At 45.8% G+C, this 15,076-nt stretch overlaps 1 protein-coding gene across 1 annotated transcript in view; it reads left to right on the top strand.

Moving 5' to 3' along the window:
• Positions 1–15,076, top strand: part of WDFY2 (WD repeat and FYVE domain containing 2) — a 117,312-nt gene that overhangs the window by 26,846 nt on the left and 75,390 nt on the right. The window lies entirely within an intron of this gene.

The raw sequence follows: 15,076 nt of genomic DNA on the forward strand, positions 1-15,076 counted from the left end.
GGACTCGGCCCCTCTGTGTAGTGGAGAAATTAAGAGTTTCAAGTTCAAGGCTGATAGCCATGGTGGTCCAGTCCTGGCTTGGCTGCTATTGGCCATATAACATGGGACATCATGTTTAACCCTCTGAGCCCCAGTTTACTCGTATGTGGAATGGTATTGAAATGTATTAGCACCTTAAGGCACTTAGTAGGCTCTCTAGTCTGGCTCTCAGTAACGAGTGAATGGCAGCGGTTTTGTTGGTGAGGTTTGGTGGCCTGGCTGCTACTCGGGCTTTCCATTGCCTACTCTCTTTTCCGCACCGCGTCTGCTCACCTTCCTCAAGGGTTTGGGTTGGGGGATGGGGCTCTCATGGTCAGCTGGTGGGGAAAACGTTTCCCTCCCGAGTTAGTAGGGTCATTTTAGCAAAAAAAGATGAGAAAAAGACGTGGTCGTGTACACGGAGTTGGTTCCAGGTACTCGCATGTAATTCTTTAAATTGCTGAAATGTATTGTGATAAATTGTGTGAGGTGAAGGTCACTTCTTGTGAACTAATTAGGGCAGCACCTTTTGTTGTTTAATTCATCCCTTCCTCGGTATTCGTGATGACTTTTTAGTGTGCTGATTAGCATACACCCTTGGGCTTCTGGGCTTTGAGTTCTGCTCGGTTGGTCGGCTGCTCGATTTGGGTCCGTCCATGACACTGGAGTCCTTCTCCAGTGGCAGGAACAGTGAAGAGCGTGGGGTCTGGAGACAGACTTCCTGGGTCTGAATTCTGTCCCAGTTCAAGTGCTTGAGAGGGTAAGTAAATTAGTTAATCTCCCTGTACCTCAGTTTTACCATCTGAAAATGGGCATAGTAGTAGTGCCAATCTGTAGGACCCGTGTACAAATGAAATCAAATAACTCTCATAAAGTAATTAAAACTGAGCTCGGTTCGGTGGAAGTGCTCAATAATTGTTAGTTATCATTACGTCTTATCTTCTCTCGCCATAACTAGCACAGACCTTTGTTTTAGAGTCTGGCTGCCAAAACTGGAGATCACAAACTTCTAGATTCTCCCCCTCCTTTCCAAACTTCTTTTCCCCTTATTTTCCAGTAGAGTCCTGGTGTTCATTCTGTAAATAACATTGAACACTAACAGCTTAGCCCTGCAAGCCCTGGGGGTGTGCTTCTTAGGAAAAGGGGCTGGGGCCCTGGCTTGTGGGCTCTGCAAGGGCCCCATCCCATTTTCGTTCTCTTTGTGCTTCTAGGACTGGCCCTTGTTTGTGGTAAATAATTCATTTTTTTTCCAAAAGAATCAAAAGGAATATCTTCAGGCTTTTAATAATCAAAGATTTTCAAGATATCATAAATTCAGGGTGGGGTCAGTTAAGCTTTTGTGAATTTACAGGACCTGTGAGCACCTTAAGATTGGAAAAAGCTGGGTTTGTTTCATATATTTCGTACCAAGAAATAACTTCAGAGCAAGGAGAGCTTTTTTGCTAAAATGTTTATGTGTGATCCAAGCAATCGGATGTGGTTGGACTAAGCGGATTTCATCCACACGGACAGAGCTCGGAGTTGGGGAAGGCAGGGAGACACACACTGCTGCCCCACGAGGAAGCCCCAGTCCTTGGGAATGGCATAAGGAGACTTGAGAGGGTCGTTATGAAGAGACCATCGTTTTCCTTGCTAGCCTGTGAAGAGCAGCAGTTTTGTGTAACTGAGAGAATTTCACGGAGCAGCGTGGTTCCTTTCCGTCTGCGAACCCCCGGGCAGGCTAGCAGTGATCAAGTCAGAACTCCCCGATGCACTGTGCACGGCACTGCATGCCCGTGAGCCACTGCCTTTGGCTCCTCTCTTCTCTTGTTATCTGACTAATGAGGAATTCACCTGGCTTCTTGCATTTCAACCTTTGTCCCAGTGGTCTGATTTTGTTCTCTCTGAGCAGCCAGACGACTTCAGAAATAGCAAGCTGATGACTAAGACGTAGTAGGCTTCAGAGGCAGGCTGGGGTAACTCATGGTTATCTCACTGGTTGGGGGACCACGGTTATCATCTGCTTGCTGCAGTTCTTCACTTCTGAAATGGAAATGAAGCCGGGGTCCCCTCCTAGAGCTTGGGTGGGGAGTAAATGACAGAAAGCAGCTAAAGTACAGTATGTCTTCTATAACAAGTGTCGCCTCAGTTGTTGGTGCAGCAGTAACAAATTAATGCAGACTGAATGGTTTTCTCACAGTCCTGGAGACTGAAGTCTGAGATGGAGCTGTCAGTCTAGTGGGTTCTTTGTGAGCCCCTATTTCTGATTTACAGATGGCCATCTTCTCATTGAGTCCTCATATGGCGGAGAGAGACAGAGAGAGGGAGCATCTCTCTGGTGTTTTTCTTATAAGAGCATTAATCCTATTCATGAAGGCTCCACCTGCATGACCTCATCACCCCTCAAAGGCCCCGCCTCCTGACACCATCCCAACAGGAGGCTGGGATTTCAATGTACAGATTTTTGGGAACATATAGCATTCAGTCCTTGGTAGTTGTTACTGTTCTTCTCACTACTGCTATTTAACTTTCTCAGGTAGCAGACAGAAATGGGAGGCTTTCTCTACTCCTGCCGTCACTCTCCTTTTTTTTCCTGGTGTCCCCGGGTCTGGGCAGTGCCAGAGTGGAACTTCCTTCTCAGATTCTGCATATGCTTTATTTTGGATTCACTCTTACTGGAAGGGATACCCACCAGAATTCCTCCATTTTTTTTTTACAACGTGCTGGATGCCAACTCTTTACTTCCTTGTCCAAGAGGTTAGACAATTGTATGTTGGGCAGGTGGAACTATTAATTTAAAGATTTTGCCTTTTGCTGGGTTTTGCTCATTTTCAGGTCAAGGTGTCAATTAGCTCCAGCTACCTTCCATAGCTTACGTCCATGTAAGCACACTTGTACTCACACATTGACAAACACACTGTGACTTGTAAACATGCTTCAGAGGACAAAATTCCCCATTTTACAATTCTTCGTTATTGTGGCCACAATTAACCACTTATTATCAACACAGACCTGCAGGCCGAGATCAGTAGAACTTGGGAAGTGCCAATTCTAGCAGAGAGGAAGGCAAAGAGGGAATTGACCTTGACCCATCTAGACAGGATGGAAAACAGCCAGTTCTTTGGCTTCGTGTTGTTTTTCAACACAGAAAGTTATCACAGCAGTTGAAAGGACTCGCAGGACTTCACAAAGTGTACTTGCCTCAGCCTTAGGAAAGGCCAGCATACAATGTAGCCAGAGAAAGAGAACACAGGCAAACCTCAGGGAACCCAGAACATTCCAGATTCTTTCTCGTTTGCACAGAATGCTTTTTGCTTTTGGATGGTGAGCCTCAAGATAAGTGTCAGATAGATAGTGAGGTAGCACGGCCTAGGCAGATAGATGCACGGAACAGGCTTGAGTCCAGGAAGAGACCAACACACATGTAGTCCATGGAGAAAGTTTGTTGGAGAAAGAATTGTCTTTCAAGTTGGTGCTGGAACAAATCTGCGTATTAAGTGAACTTTGATACATGCCTCATATACATACGAAAGTGAACACAGAATAGATTAGAGACTTAAATGTGAAACCTAAACCCATGGTATAAGAATGACATGAAAAGTAGAAAAGGACTGCCCTGTGAGGTGTGTGTGGGAGGCCGAGTTCTGGTTATCCAGGTCACGGAGGGCAATCGGGGAGGACGATGCTTCCGCAGAGGGGGCGTGAGGGTGTGGTTGTCACTGAATGAAGAGGGGGTCTGGCTGCCCGCTGCTGTACACCCCGAACTGGTGAGGCAGGCGCAGGTGAAACAGGGAACGGGTTTCGTTCAGGTGCTGCGTGACCTGGGAGGGCGGTGGGCTCTGGTTTCAGAGCTCATTCCCGCTGCTAGACCAAGACAAAAGTCAGTGTCCAGAGTCCCCATTCCAATGTAAAATACAGCCCTTGGAAGCCCACTGGTGGCTGCTAAGCAGTCACCCCTGTAGCTGAGCTTGTCCCCAGATGCTGTCTGTTCCAGGTTCCCTCCTGGAACCTGCATGTGGGCTCAGGTGGCCATGGGCCGAGCAGCTGCTAGGGCTTCAGTGTCACATAAATGCACCAGGCAATGCGTCCCCAGGTGGGGGAAGAAGGCATTTCTTTGGTCCCCTGGGCTATGTTAGCTTGGGTGTGAGACAGACCAAGTGCTTTCTCACACTTCGGGTGGGCCCAGCTCCCAACCGGTCCCTTCTTTCCCCAGCTAGACCGACAGGCCCCTTTGGCCCAGCACCTCCCCTGCACCATTTTGACCTCTGTGGTACACGTGCCTGGCTTCCCTGGGTCCCATCCCCGGTCTGGTACCAGGAGTGGGGGGGGAGCTTTTTTCTCTAACCTATTGTTTTGCTCGCTTTGCGGGCTCTCAGTGTAAGAACCTCCCCTGGCCACCATCTTGGATGATGGGGGACCCTGGTGCTCCGTCAGCTCCAGGTCCCCATGCCCTGGTCCTGCCTACAGCCAGTTGCCTGCTCCAGGGGCCCACTGACAGAGAGTGACAAAACCAAAGGCCTAAGGAAAAGAAACCCCGCAATGCCTCAGTGGCAGGGGTGGGGTGGGGTGAGGAGTGGGGAGGTGTCTGCAGCCAGGGTGCAGACACCTGCAGCCAGGAAGGGGCGGTGGAGCATCCACAAGGCTTGAGTTCAGTTAGTTGGGTGGCGCTGCCTCACACCTCCCAGAAGTGCAGCCAGACCCTGGGCTGTGACACTCAGTGTCCTTGCCATGACCCGGGGCAGTTTGGGAAAGCATGCTTCGACTGGCTGCGTGCCAACCGTGCGTGAACCTCCGACCTCCGTCTACCAGTAACATGATTAGTCAGGGCAGTGATTTCACTGAACAGGTTCATGCAAGAATTTTCACCAATGTCCAGTGAAATAAAAAGAGCACAATATGAGCTTTTTATATCTAAAATGTATCAAGTATTAGAGTTCTAAGATCATGTCCTTCTTCACTTTGTAAAATGAAAGTGCCAGCAAATTACAGATTTTATTTTCGGTTGAAGTGGGTTCTTTCCCCTCTCGGCAAAGTAGAAACCTGGCACCCCCTGTTTCAATCACCACAGCTTTGGTTTTAGTTCCTGTTTTTCCCCACCTGTAAAATCCAACAAAAAGCGTGCCCATTATCGAGACAGAGAATGAAGACAGTTTCGACAGAGTGTTGGGCAGCTGGGGTGGGGCGGGACCAGCGAGGCAGACAGGGGCCAGATCCTGGAGAACCTGGTAGACCACGGGGTTGGACCTGACCCCCAAATCTCTGAAGTTGTGAAGTAATTGGATTTGCAGGTTAGAAAGACGACTTGCCGGTGACTGGATGAAGGGATCAGAGAAGGATGAGAAAGGGGGCGGGAGAGCAGCTCAGAGCTCTCGTGGGCGTCAGCCAGAGGGTGCCTGAGGCCATGTGGACAGCGGGAGGAGGGCGGACTGTCCTTGTGAAGGAGGTGGAATTGACAGGCATTAGGATCGTACTGGGTGGAAGGGGTAACTTGATGTTATTTAAATTACTCTCTGTCTTTATATTTTGGTGAATTTAGTAGGCCCAAGAAAGAGCAGGTCAGCCCAGCTCTGAGAATTCTTCAGTAGGTTGACGTAAGTGACTGCAGAGTGATTGAGCACCTGTGGGTAGTCCCTCGAAGACAAAGAGAAACTCATCAAAATGAGATCAGAGAGTTCATCTTTCTTCACGCTTACGTTCCCATTCATGAAAAGCTGCGGTGTGTGAGTCAGAAACGCTGATTTCATTCATTTTATTACACATATAATTCCTTGGAGAGTGCTGGCTCGTGGAGATACTAGGTATGGCTAAGCTTTCCGGACTTGTATTTTGGCGGGGGTTAATTCGATACCGCTGCATATTATGCAGAGCAGTGATTTACCCATCATGCTTGCTTTGCAGAATGGTTTTTGGTAGAGAAGCTATGTGATCTTCAGCCTTAACTCAAGAGTCTTATAAACTCATCTGAAACTAGTGAATTCTTGAAAAGAATATTAGAAAATAATTCCGTTTCAGCCATTACTTTTACCTGACTTCCCCAACAAAGATATAAATGAGGGTTGACGAATAAAATAGAAGGTTCTGTTTTTTGGGTTTTTCTGTTCGTTGAAAGAGTTTCCGTGTAAGCTTTTCTGTTAGCATGGCTTAAATCAAGCATGCTTTCGAAGGGAGGCTGAGATATGGTGAATTATTTGTGGTAATAGACTTTTCTTCAGCCAGCACATAAAGAATTTTTGCTATCGTAGGTTCATCTGCACTTCGTTACACCATGTACTGGGGTACATCAAGGCAATTTTATGGACGATTGTGGGGAACACTCAATATGGCAGAGAAGTTAATGCGATTTTGATTTATGGGATTTATTTGCATTCATGAGTATGCATTATGTATCTCAAGAACCCACAGGAAGAACAGTTGATTATAGGAAGGGAAGATATCTGTCTAAAGTGTTGTTTGTTTTTTTTTTAAGATAACATGAGCTTTTTTTTTCAACTATCTATGCTAAATCATCACTTTATATCAGACAAAATTGTAAAGGGCACTAGCTACTGTTATATGCTTATTTGACCTGGCAGAGTAAAGTATTTGTCTCATTGGCTTTTTTTTATCCTCATCCAAGGACATGCTTACTGATTTTAGAGGGGGGGGAGGGAGAGAAACACCCACGTGACAGAGAAACAGTGATTGGTTATCTCTTAGAAGCACCTGGGGATAGAACCTGCAACCCAGGAATGTGCTCTGACTGGGAACTGAACCTGTGACTTTTCTGTTTATGGGACAACACTCCAACCAACTGAACCCCATTGGCCAGGGAAGTCTCATTGTCACTTTGGTTTTCCTGTTTCATGCCTTTTTGGTACTATATGACAAAGCAGGCCAGATGCATATAAAATTTGGGAGAATCACAGTTAGTCTCAGCTACGCATCCCCCAGCTTCAGTGGTCAGCCTCTCATTTCACATGCCTTCCCACCCCATTCCCTGTTGGGAGGGGTGCTGGGATTTACTTTAAATGAATGTTAGCTGCCATATTATTCCACCCGTTAATACTGCAGTAAATATCTATATGTGGTAACTTGTTCTGCATTCCACAATGCCATGGTCATGCAGAACTAAATTAACAATAATTTTCATAATATTCTCACCATTGTTTCTGACCAGTTGCTCTGGAAGATGAAATGATAACGTTTGACGCGACTTGTCATTAATTGCCTTTGTCCCGAAGCTCTCCTTGAAGCCTAGTTTCTCTAGAAGACTGGGTTTGCTTTTGCTTCTAACTGCCTGCCTGAGGACCTTATCAATCCAGAACCACTTAAAATTAGATTCTCCACTGGAGGCTTTTCAGATGGCACAGTAGATTCAATTTGTGCTGAATTTTTCATGAGGATCAGCTTATGGGGAACAGCTTGATTTTAGAATGTTTTCCCTTTTATCCACACAGGTTTCTTTGCTGTCCCATTTCTGCAGGGGAGGATTGATTTCTCAGAAACTCTTACACTAAGGGTATATAGGCTGTGGGATCCCATTTTAAACAGAGTCTTTTATTAGAGTCCTTGTGTTGGCCAGGCTCCAGGTACCCTGTCCCCACCGTGGCATGCAGAATGGATGCTCAAGGTCTCCAGGATCCAAGAGAAGCTCTTCAGGTTAAAAACTCCCAAGTTAAAAACGCCCTTGTTCTTTAGAGTTTTGGCGATCTGCAAACTCCTCACTTTCGAATAAGTTGGCCATATTTTAACACGACAGAAAGAAAACCATATTCTACTAAATTCTACCTGACATTTTGATTGTTTTCATTCAGAAGGTCTTTCACTGTTCTGTCACGCTGCCGAAAATCACTGATATTTTCTAATTTCTCTTGAGAAAAGTGACTTGACTTTGTGAGGCCTTTCCCTGTTTTTTTAAAATATGGGCCAGTCGCCCCTGTGACGGCCTGTCTTTACCGTCAGCGTGGCTCTCCAGACTGGAAATGTTGCAGCCACCGTAGGTTCCTCTCCCTTCCTGTGGCTCCTTCTTAGAAACATGGCCAGGATTTGGTCCTTCCTCCTTATTGCCCCGCCACTACTGTATTGGAACATGTTGATGACACTGCTAGGCTCTCAGCTGGTCTTGCAAGTGTTTAATTTTCCCCCGTCTGATCCAAGTTGCTCACTACTGCCAAAGCAGTGTTTTGAAAACATCCCCTTTTATTACGTAACTGTACCCACGTACGCACGATTCAGAAACTCTCCTGGTTCCTTTTTTCATAGGATATCAAGTCTGGCTCCCCCAAACTCTAAGTTGGAATTGAACTGCAGGATGGGTCCCTGCAGCCTTTCCCTGCTGTGGCGCACAGGCGAATTCCTTCTCCACGTTCTCAGGCCTGTGGACAGCTGTCTGCTAGCGGCTGCATCTTTGGCCACTCAGGGAAGATCATCGTTTCAGTGAGATCGTCGTTCTGCTGTTTCTTTCCTTTCAAAAAATGTTTGATTTTTCTTCTTTTTTTTATTATGAGAAAGTGGGCAACATAAAATTGACCACTTTAACCATTTTTAGGTGAATAGTTTAGTGGTGTTAAGTACATTCACGATGATGTGCAACCATCACCGCCATCCCTGTCCCGAACATGAGCTCCACTTCCATTAAATGTTAACTCCCTGGTCTGCCTTCTCAGCGGCTTTTCTGCGTTTCTAAGGCATAAAATTCTCGGTTGTTTTGCTACCCGTGACCACCCTGGACAGGAGCAGTTCATCAATCTACAGGTCGGAACAGTGGCAGCTGGGGGCATTCTCTGACTCGCTGCTCTTTCCATCCACTGTTTCCTAAGTCCAGCTGAGCAACTGTCCCGTGCCCGCCACCCTCACAGGACACAGTGGTCACCAGGATGGCCCCGACCGTGCTTTCTCACTGTGCACAGAGCCAAGAGCTCGACTTAAACCTGTATTGTTCCCCTAGTGACTTCATCCACATTCCTCCTAATGGGTGATACTGGTGAGTGCTCCCTATGGTTGAACTGCTCAGGCGGACAGTTCAAGCCTCATACTTCACCTCTTTCTCGCCTTGGGAGGGAATCTGGCATTGCTGGTGGTAATAACCAGGAACCCACCCAGCCTCTCTGGTCTTCTGTGTTATTCTATGCCATTGCACCAGGAGTGTGTTCATTTTTCTCTTGCATTTCCTGTTCTCTTTTTCTTTTATGTATCTCTTCAAGTACCTCCTCTCTGCTAAGTACCATGTGTTCAAAATAAAAATATTGTATTAAATCAAACCTAGAAATATTCAAGAGAGACATTTTAAGAGTCCTTAGGGAATTCCTCATCTCGTGGGGAGACGGATTTGCTAGGCAGCACTGGCAGCCAACGTGGCCATCCTAACATGGGCAAGAGACGGCGTGACCCTGCGCCCGATTTGCCTGGCGAGTCCCAGGGCTCCTGGGGGAGCTGTGCTGAGGTGGGAGGCAGAGATGCAGACAGCCCTGGGGGGAGGCCAGGAGTCTGGGAAGTCCGAAACCCACAGCTGTGCAAGGACAGAAAGCTGTGTGCAAACAGCCCCAAAGAATTAAATCGCCAAGAAAACAAAATACACAAAAACAAGTCTCCAGTGAGAGGAAACTCTTTGTAGACACAGAATAGTATTTGTGAGTAATAAAACTTCTCGGTAGTAAAACTGAGAAGTTTTATTAGTAATAAACTTGTGGGGGCTTCTTTTACTCCAGACTCGGTGCTGACCGACTGACAGACAGCGATTCCATGCATTTCATGTGTGTTTGCAATTTCTCGCTTGACCTATGGGTTCATTGAACTTCATTTTGACACTTCTCCTTATAGCTTTAAGAAAAACATTGAAGATATTGCCTTTGGGTTGTGACTTTTAAAATTTGGAATGATGAAGGCTTTCTTAACCTTTAACCTGAGAGAAATGATTGTGCTGGTTAAATACCAAGGGGAGGTGGCTCTGATTAGCCACCTGGCCGAGAAGCGCATGACCAGAATAGTGGCTGTTATTTTCCAAGTAGGGCTGCCATTAAAGGCTCAAGGTGCTGAAATATGAAACGGCCACATCTCTTCCCCAGCGTCTGATGGCTGGGTTTCGACAGCTCTGAGAAGGAAAAACAAGGTGGCTGTGATTCTGCCACGTTGTTTAGGTCTGGTCCAGTGGGGCCACCAAGGCTGGAGACCGAGCTGCCTGGCAGAGCCTCATGGCAGCTGGACGGTGCCCAGCTGGAGCCCTGGGGTCTCACTTCACGCCACCCAGCAGCCTCCTGCTGTCCGTGGAGAAGCTCTCAATACAGAGATACAGCGTTTTGTAGACGATTAGGTTTAGTTTATTTACTCCGGGTGATGCCAATGCATGTAATGAGAATCCGGCAGTTTGTTCTTATTACAAATTATCATAGAGAAGGTTTTTAAAAAGTCTCTCATCTTTCAAGTATGTTTTCCAAGAATTTCTGCAACATTCTCTGCATTAGAGGCCTGTTTCCCCCTTGAAACAAGTCACTGTAAAAACCACAAAAAGACATTGACATCCCCTTGCTCAAAGTTTGCCTGCCAAGTTTGCGGCTCGTTGGAGACCGTCTTCTGCTTGCATCGAGGTTAAAATATGTGATCCATTAGAAAAGTATTCCCTGAAAATCGAGGGTCTTCCAAACACAACAGGACTTATTATGCAGCCCCCTTGCCCCCTGCCCCCACCACCAGTTACTTCGGTGGTAGCAAAAATAACAATGGTCCCCTGGGAAATGAAGCTCATCGCTATGGTAACTAATGAAGGTTGCATCATTCTAAGGCACAGTTGTGAAAGCCTGCATTTCCACATGGGTAGATGCCCCATCTTATTTTATTTATCCAGTAGCTTAGCAACCTGTGTGTGCTGCCTGTCACCACCTCAGTTTCTTCTCTCGGAAGAGTGACCTATATAAATAGGTCTTTCTTTTTTTTTTTTTAACTGTAGGTATGTTCTTCCTGTGAATGTAGTTCAGTTCTTAGGTATGTTTGTAATGACCTTATTTTCTAGACCAAAAATTAGGACACAGGCCATGCCCGAGACATCAGGGATTTTTCCTGAACCTCCTCGGTTCAGAGGAGGCCCGTGCAGAGGTCTGCGCAGAACTTCTTTTCTCTACACCCCCTCTTCACTGGTGGTGTTAGTCACGGGTTTATCTTTAGCCTGTTTTTCCTTGTATTATTATTATTTATTAATCATTGCATTATGCCCTTTTTCATTTTATTTAATTTTTATTGAATTTATTGGGGTGACATTGGTTAATAAAATTGTATAGGTTGTGGGTGTACAATTCTATATCATCCATATATAATATCGTGTGTTCACCACCCCAAGTCAAGTCTCCTTCCCTCACCATTTATCCCCCCTTTACCCTGGTCTACCTCCCTCGCCCCCTAACTGTGGTAATCACCATACTGTTGTCTGCGTCTGTGGGGCTTCTTTCTTTGCTCAGTCCCTTCACCTTTTTCACCCTGCGCCCCAACCTCCCTCCCCTCCGACAGCTGTCAGTCTGCTTCTGTATAGTGTGTTGGTTTATTTTGTTCATTAGATTTCACATAGAAGTGGAATCATGTGCTTCTTGGATTTCTCTGACTGGCTTATCTCACTTAGCTGGCTGTTTCCTACACCGTTGCAGATGGTAGGATGTCCTTGTTTTACAGCTGAGTACTATTGCATTGTGTACCTTTACCACAGATTTTTTTTTTTTATCCACTCCTCTACTAATGGGCACTTAGGCTACTTCCAAATCTTGGCTATTATACATAAGATGAACACAGGGTTGCAGTGAACATCAGGGTGCATATATCCTTTCAAAGGAGTGTTTTGGGTTCCTTTGGGTAAATTCCCAGAAGTGGAATCACTGGGTCATAGGGCAGGTCCACATGGCTTCCCGCGGCGGCGGCACCAGCCCGCCTCCCCTCCCACAGTGCGCGAGGGTCCCATTTCTCCACATCTGCACCTGTCCTGTCTTCTTGTTTCTCAGCAATACCCACCCCCCGCTATGTCCTTCTCTTACATTCGCTTGAATTTTTTGTTGTCTACCCTTTTGATTCCTTCCTGTTCTCTGCTGTATATTTTTTTAGTGGTTACCAAGGGGATTTTTAACATCCTAAATCTATAGCAGCCTAGTTTAAATTCATACCAACTTCATTTCAGGAGCGTCCATTAACTTTGCTCCTGTTCAGCTCTTTTCCCCTTCTCTTTTGTTGTTTTGGTCACACATTACACATTTCTTGCCCATTAACATAACATTCTTGATTTATGCATATGTCTTTTACTCACATAGGGAACAAAAAGAGAAGTTATAAGCACTCCACAATATTAGCATTTATGTTTACCTATGTATTTGCCTTGACCAAGGATCATAATTTCTTTGTATGACCTTAAGTACTATCTCAAGTCCTTGTTTTAGCCTGAACAATTCTTTTTATCATTTCTTGTCAGGAAGATTTTCTACCAGCGAACATCAGCTTTTGTTTACCTGGAAATGTCTCACTTTCTTCTTTACTTTAGAGGAATAGTTTCCAGCCAGATATAGAATTCTTGGTTGACTTTTTTCCTATTAGCGTGTTATCATCATCTCACGACCTCCTGGCCTGCAAGGCTTCTGATGAAAAATGTCACTGCTTTCAAGAGTTTCTGTTCAACTTTCAACAGTTTGATTATTCTGTGTCTCTGGCGGATCTCTTTGAGTTCGTCCTTCTTGGAGTTTGTTGAGTTCCTTGGCTGTGTAGGTTCATATCTTCAATCTGAGGCATTTTCAGCCATTTTTCTTCAAATATTTTTCTGTCTTCTCTTCGCTTCTCATATTCTGTACGTTGTTCTACCGAATGATGTCCCTTAGGTTCCCTGGGTTCTATTCATTTTTCTTCATCCCTTTTTCTTTTATCTCTTTGAAGTTCATGGTTTTTCTCTCTCTCAGATCTGCTGTTGAGACTCTCTCGTGAATTTTTCATTTCCTCTGTTGTACTTTTCAGCGCCAGAATTTCTATTTGATTCCCTTGTAAAATTTTTTATCTCTCTATGCATATTCTCTACTTGTTCATAAATGCTTGTCCTGAATTTCTTTAGTTCTTTGTCATTCCTTTCAACTCTTTGAATGTATCTAGACAGTTAAAGTTTTTGTTTAGTAAGGCCAATGTTTGGACTTCTATACTGATGATTTCTGTCACTCTCTTTTTTATTTTTTTTCCTGCAAATGGGCCATTTCCTGTTGCTTTGTATACTGTGTGATTTTTTTTTTTTTTTTTGCTTTTGAGAACTGGATATTTTAAATATCGTAATGCAGTAAATCTGAAAACCACAAATTATCTCCTCTACAGAGCATGCTTCAGCTATCTGTTTAGCATTTTTCAACTATATTTTCAATGACTGATTTCTTGTCATAGGTTACCATTGAATCCTCTGCTCTGTCATCTCTGAGAACAACCAGTGATTTCTTCTTTTAATGCCTGGATTAAAGGAAAAAACGTCCTCTGTCTCCTTAAATTCTTCCAGCAGACGTTGCCTGGTGCCCTGTAGTCGTAGGAGATGAGAACAATGGCCAGTCTCTTTTCTGGTCTTTTAGTGAACTGCCAGGCTGACCAAACCACACTCCCCACACTTTGGAGGGCAGGGTCCCCACCTTGACCCCAGCACGCCACCCTGTGAGCAAGGGCCCCCACCACCCCCACCACTGCCTGCCACAGGGCACATGTGTGCAGTCAGCTGCTAGCAGAGTGTGAGGTGCACCAACACACACCAGCCTCTTTCTTCATCAGGCATATTTCCTTGCACGGGACAAGTGTCTAACTGGATGGCAGAGGTTTGAAATGGCGATTCTGACGGTTCCTTCCAGCCCAGTAGTTGATCTGGTATAGGGACTGGTTCCTGGGGCCTCCCACTCTGCCCCACTCCTGGAGTTATTCTTGTTGAGGTATTGATCTCCACACTAAAGTGTACTGGCAGATATTGTAGAAAGAATTTAAGTGAGGACTGATGTGTATATCATATGCATTGAGTGACTTCTTACAAATTGTTTACCATTACGCCGTCCATCTCACAAATTAGGGTAATTGACCCAGGACAGAACTTTGCATGTGTATGTGGTGTCACTGTACAGTCGCTGTATCTTGTGGCTCTGCAGAGAAAATGGCATTTATTTTGTCTGTAATTAGTCTTCTAACTAATACTTGTTATGGGTGACCTACTGATTGGGTGGGAAGAAAATCTGGTACTATTGAAATCGCAGTCTAGTGTGACGATGGAAGTAGCCTGTTCAGGTGGTGTCGGGATCTCAGAGGTAAAAGCCCCATCTTTGCCTTTCATCCTGGGGTGCTTTAGGGTGTGGGGGGAGGGAGTGGCAGACCTGGCCTCCTAGCAGTGGGGAGCTGCCCATTTTCCTTGGCTGGCTGCCTGCCACTTCCTCTGGTCTGCAGGCAGTGTCCCGGCACCTCCTGGTCGTGCTTGCCTTGCTGGCTTGTGCACAGGGTGTCACGGCTGGTGGCACTCACACAGGGCCTGGACGACTGGTCAGAGCCTAACGGCCACTCCCCGACCACGTCTCTCATTCTTCCCCTCCTCCTCCGAGCTCTCTGTGGGCCTCGGGCCTGGAGCGTCGTTCGCATCCTTCGCTGCGGGTTCACGCTGTTGTGTGGCGCACCCCGTGGCTGGCCCTTCAGCTCAGGAAACAGGATTCCCAGAGCTTATGGCCGCCTGACCATGCTTGGGAGAACTGTCCCTGCAGGCATGGCCCGGCCTGGCCCATGAGACTGTGGATTTACTCTCCAGTGCTTCTCTGTGTGTCAGATGCTGCACGCTGCTTCCTCACGTCTCCGCTTCTTTCCATAGTGAAACGTGACAGCTCCCTAGGCCGGCGAATGCTTCCGGCAGACGAGGGCGAGAAAATCATATGCATGGAGAGGCCAGCCAATAGCAGAAAGATGAATAAATTCAAACACTATCACAGTTACATGTGTGTGTACAGACATATGAGGATCATATTTAAAGAGTCGCGTGTAATTCTTAATGTGTACAAGCCTTAAATTTAGGATCTTTAGGAGGCATAGGTAGTATACATGCGTATCTTTGTGTATATATATTTTACATATGTAGTTAATATATTCT

This window comes from Artibeus jamaicensis, unplaced genomic scaffold, assembly GCF_021234435.1.
Source record: "Artibeus jamaicensis isolate MK-2021 breed Jamaican fruit bat unplaced genomic scaffold, CSHL_Jam_final contig_415, whole genome shotgun sequence".
Taxonomy (NCBI): domain Eukaryota; kingdom Metazoa; phylum Chordata; class Mammalia; order Chiroptera; family Phyllostomidae; genus Artibeus; species Artibeus jamaicensis.